The sequence below is a fragment of the Macrosteles quadrilineatus genome, unplaced genomic scaffold (assembly GCF_028750875.1).
Source record: "Macrosteles quadrilineatus isolate MER2022 unplaced genomic scaffold, UCM_ALF_1.0 Scaffold_3__2_contigs__length_128488019, whole genome shotgun sequence".
Classification (NCBI taxonomy): domain Eukaryota; kingdom Metazoa; phylum Arthropoda; class Insecta; order Hemiptera; family Cicadellidae; genus Macrosteles; species Macrosteles quadrilineatus.
The window spans coordinates 52,913,108-52,919,127 of record NW_026542596.1 but is presented as its reverse complement, the minus strand read 5'-3'; positions in this window follow the sequence as shown (position 1 = coordinate 52,919,127).

Here is a 6,020-nt window from a genome sequence, read left to right as displayed (position 1 = left end):
CATAAAAATGTATATAAACAAAATACTGTAGTTCAAAGAAGTAATATATGGTTCGCACACACAATGATTTTTTAGACTAAATATAATATTTATGCTAGGTGTTTTGGAACAGTTTGATTTTCGTTTTAATAATTTTTTACATTGGGCTTTTCGGTTGCCAAATATTAATGTTGGTTTTAATTTTAATTTTGATTTAAACTACCTATATAACAAATTAATGACAGTCTTGTCTGTATTGCGTAGAATCATGTTTTGTTTATTTTTAGCGAATTTCCCATATAGGGAATAAGCTATTACCGTAGTACTCATGGTAAGACCTGGACGCGGGACCGATTTTTTTTCGTTTTGAGGTCCCTAGAGGCCAAAAACACCATCCGTTCAAATTCATACACACACACATATATATATATATATATATATATATATATATATATATATATATTTATAATAATTATGGTTGTGATTAGGGCTACTACTATATTTATATATTATATATATATATATGTGTGTGTCCGTTAGCACGATAACTCGAGCAAAAATGATCCGATTTTGATGAAGTTTGGTACAAACGTGTAAACCTACGTTTATTCGAACGAGTTCGCGATCCAGCATGATCGGACCATGGGAACGGGGGTTTACGGGGGGTTTTATGGGGTGAAAATAGGTTTTTCCCATTTTTGACCCAAAAAACATAAAATTTAGCAATTTCTTTCCAAACCATTTTGTAGAGCTTAAAAAATTATCATTAAAAATTATTAAATTATAAAAAAAATCTTATGGAGAATAAGTAAACTGTTGTAGTTTGCTTGTTTATGAACATATTATGATCAAGTTTGGTAAATGTTTTTATTTCTTACTAACTATTAACATCTAAAAAAAAAACAGTTTTACCCTCCCTGATGCAGCAAACCTAAGTACTTGTTATACTAATTCTATTTAAATAGGGAATAAATGTTATATTTTTAAGTAGACATTTCAGTGTAAATCCAATCAGTCAAATGGAAATTCGCTTAGTCTGCAGGTTTGCTGCGGCGGGGGTATTATGTTATAAAGCCTATTAGCAAAACAATGCCATCTCAATTTTAGTGCCTTTCTGTTAAGTCTAAATTCCAATACTCGAGAAAACTACAGTACTCATCAAGATTCAAATTGTTTACCTGTACTCAACTAGTTAGTTAGAATATGTCTCATGCTATTAAACATGACCTAACTAATCTATATAAATAAAATTTGAGTTTTGTCTGTACATTGCTCAGAATCATAAATATGTAGGTTATTTTTACGTTTTATACATTAAAGAAGCCCAAACAAGTCTCATCAAAATTTCTGTCTGTCTGTCTGTCTGTCTGTCTGTCTTTCTGTCTTTCTGTAACACTCAAGATGGCATTTTACGCAATCTTCTCCAGGAAAACGAGAGTACCTATCAAGATCCAAGTCATTTTAATGTATTCACTGGATTGGCGAGAGTGTCTTTAGTCATTAAAATATGGCCTCACTACTTAGTAAATAAAATTACGGACGTTCAAAAATGCAGTATTGAGCGATTTTTGTCAAGTTTTCGTCCAATTTTTATCACATAATGATCTATGAAATAACGAACAGCTGTTCGGATCAAGATTATTTTTTCTAGCTGTCACTGATATGTTTACAAATGTTGTTTACAAATACCGCAACCATTTCCGATCACGTTTTGAGGGTAAATCAAATCCAAGTGACATTAAAAACGTTGTCTTACATAACGGATTTAATTAATCGCAAGTGGAATAATATAGTGTAACCGTAAATGAAATAATGAATAACTAGGCATCATCCAGGTCAGGAACCAGAGATTCTTTGTGTGTAAAATTGTTCTTGAGTTTTGATAACCAGAAAGAAGACCTTGAATCAGTGTTGTATAGGGCTGGGAAACTTGAATTTATTAATGATCGTCGCCAATAGCTTACTATGTAACAAGGATTCCACTAATTGACGGCGCTTCAATGGCGGTTGTGTAAATTGTAAAGTAAAAAATCACAACTGCAATGGGTGATTGTAACAGAGGTTTACGGTTTATGGATTATGCTAAACTTGCTTTTCCGATGTGTCACTTTCTTTTCCTACTCACCGTATGATGCAATCGCCGGACCATACAGCCAATAGGCCCATAGCCCATCTCTTGGGTACTTACGCCTACCCAATTATTCATAACAACCTTTTCGACGACGATCCTTGATACCGGTAATTTTCCCTAGAATACATGGCCTCCCTACTTAAGAAATAAAATAACAATCGTCCAAAAACCCAGTGTTGTGTCATTTTTGTCACATTTCATTGTAATGTTAAAAGATATACGAATCATTGTTTAGATAATAGGCCTACGTAATCTATTAAATAACAAACAGTTGTTTGTATGAGGTTGATTTTTTTTCAAACTGACACCAATAATTTTACATTAAAAGTTGTTTACGAATAAAGCAATTAAAGGGAAATAACTTTGATTGCCAATAATCTTTTACGAGAAAATCCAAAACCAAGAAATCAATAACTTTGGGACTTGATTAACGCATTTAATTTGTCGGACGTAATTCTTAACAGTAAACGTTGGTTTTTGGTACTGGTTCTTTTCCTTAGAACCGTTGGTAGCAGCAAGAATCATTTTTACGTACCAAAACATCACTGTTATTTACAAATTAGTTATCGTTGGTGTTCACCTTATTTATACAGTCGTATTATAGCTGTACTCAATTTAATTGATGTCTTAACTGTATAAGTTTTGCTTTTTCTGTCTGGATTCAAAATTTTAGTTTATGCTAAGAAAATGATAACTCATTTAAGTAAAACATTTGTTTAGCAAACCATCATGAATTGTTTATGATTTACGTTGTTTATGTATCAATAGTTTGTGGCCTATTGTTCTAATTTTTATTATAAATTACCAATCTTAATTGTCTATAGTACTTCATTTCATATAGTAAGACGCCATTTCGACAGCATTTCGGGTCATCTTTGGTCCAAGTAAATATAGATTGGTATGATATAATTTGATGACATCAATACAAATTTTAAATACTAATTTTATATGTACTTTGTTATGCTTAAAACGTAGCAAATTCCCTACTTAAGTTCCGTATTTTTGGGTGTATGTCTGTTGGTAACGCATTTATGTCCTTATTTCTCAGTGTCACGAAAAGGACAAGAGCACCTTGATAATTAAAATGTCAACCCGAATAAAGTGTTAAATGGTAAGGTTGAGGTAGTACTTTAAATACTTTGAACCAATGTAGGAAGTAACTTTCAACTATAGGCCTACCTTAGGGCTATGCCTCATAGATCTAGGCCTATAAAGCTTTTTTTAGTTTAATCATTGGATTTAACATATGGACTAACACGATCCGGGTGACATTTAATTGCGAAGCATGTGTTTTGGCTTGAAACTGTCAGATACTGTATTTGCGAAGGTTTATATATAATAGTTTTGCCAGCATATCTAAAAATATGTAAACCAACCGCTGTTCTTAATATAAGAAGATTTCAACTGACTACTTTAAGATCCCCGTGCGTAGAACGGGCACACAGCTAGTTTCAAAATAAAATAACAACAAAACCTGTTTTCCTTTACGTATCAAAGTTTTTTTCAAAACCATTACAGTAACGGTTACCTTTGTGACTCTTTGTCACAGTACTGAGCTAAGTAAGGTAGTAAGGTAGTAAGGTACTGACCACAAGATCCCTGTCCTATAACGGCTCATAGCTATTTAAAAATATAGAAGAAAACAACAATGAACCAAGATGAAACATGCAAATTATGCTCAACTCTCATGCAGACTAGCTAAACAGCTGTCAAGAAAAAAAAAGTTTCCCCACAGTCACCCTACAAAGTTGGCTTCCTTGTACTGTTTATAGAACAGAAAGCTGCTAATTGCTGCATATTTATACTTTGTCGTTTTATTCTTTGGCGCACATCAGGATTCCAACGAAACAACACAAAACAGTGTGGTTCTATTATGCACGTAATCCGAGTACGCTTGGAAATAGGTTAGCAACACTTAAAGATAATAATACTATGAGTATGAGCAGCTGATTGACTATTATAACTACGATTTAACCTGTCATTTTGTGTTTATAGTTTCGGTATTTCTGAACTTTCTGGACTTTTCTTTTAAACGTTTGTAAAACATTCCTACAATCTTAATAAACAAGAAAAATACCTCTAAAGCATGTTTTTTTAGGCGCGGAAATTACTTCAAATTACAAAAACATACGGAACTATTTTCTCAAGTCGCGGAGCACATTGCTTGCCGAGGAAAAAATAGCGGAGTGATACGGACCGGGGACTACTTTCTCTAGGGCACCTATTTGTGTTGCTAGCTGAACCTAAAAATGTGTTGTATAGTGTTTGAAAGACAAATTATTTATATGCTTTAAAGTGACTGTAAGAAAAATATAATGTGTAACACAAGTACAAAAGGTCTTTGCTGCACTCGAGATCATTCCGCACTCGCCTCAAGTGCCACTTTGCTCACTAGTTACACAAATAACTATTTCTACCTAACGTTTAAATACGCTATGACACACTGTATACTATTAATAATTGTTGAATTACTGTATCAATCAACATAACATGAAAATAGGTTAGTAACTAAAATTGTTTTTACTAAGAAACCAAGGAAATAATCTACGTAGCATTATTTTCACTAAAATATTTAAAAAATGTCGTCCAGGTAAACAAGGAAATTTCTTTTTCATTTCATTAAGCATTTATTACAAAATTTCTAAAAAGGAACTCAAAAAATAAGATACAAAATCATAATGAAAGTATAACAAATTGTTTACTTAAATGCAATCATTGTCTTCAAAGATAAAAAATAAAGTCATAAGTTAGAGATATAATAGTCACATGAGTTTGTATAGCACAATTAAGCACAGATTAACACTTCAAAAAACATTTTAAATACATACAATATCTTTAATTAAAGGTAAATTATTGAGCTATAATCTAAATAATTGTTCATTACACATTCCAAAATAAATAAAAACATGCAATGTCAATCGAACTTATTAAAAAACTGGTTAAAAACCAATAGTAATCTAAGAATAACTTCATGGTTAACATGGTCGCCATTTCATCAAAAAGTATTAAAGTATTAATTTATTTTAACTACATAGATCCGATGAGAGATTTTATTAAACCAAGAAATTGTTTCCTCACATAGTTGCTATATAAAATAAAAGCAAGAAAACTATTTTCTTAAAGTTGTGATATTGAGACCAAACCAGTGGCCAAAATACTTAGGCCCTATACAAAGATATATTTTATGAATTCAAAAGTTTACCTAATACTAATTAAATCAAATTTGAGGGGATGCATAAGATTTCTATCTTAGCCTCACATCTCAATGAGAGTAAAACATATTTTAATCAAGACAGTAAAAACATATAAACGATGGTAAGTGGTGATCGATTACGATAGTACACTCCAATCAAAATCGATCACCACTTACACTTACCATATGTGTGTGTTTACCGTCTTGTGAGTAAACAGTAAAAGTGTAAATACGAGGGTTGTTTTTTTTTCAACCTCCGATAGGCTATGAACAAAAGACAAGTTCATATAAAACATTAAATTTATTACCAAAAGTTTGGTCCATTTATGGTTACTTTTTGACATAATCACCAAAGAGATTGAGACATTTGCTATATCTGTGCACCAGCTTTTTACCCTCTTCAAGAAAAGTGGCCGCCAGTACATTCAAAAAACAAAAAATGTCAAAAAAATAAAAAAAATTAATAAAAAATAAAAAAAGACTTTAAAATTTCTAGAAATTCAGTAAACAAAGCAATAATGGTGAATCTGTGGTTTATTTAACCATCCTGTCAAACTGTTGAACCAAGTCATCTGAAACGACAGTAATGAGCTGGTTCAACAAGTTGGCAGAAAATCCTTAGTTGTTTAAGAATGGTTAAATAAAGCACAGATTCACCATTATTGATTTGTTTACTGAATTTATAGACATTTTAAAGTCCTTTTTTATTTTTTCTTG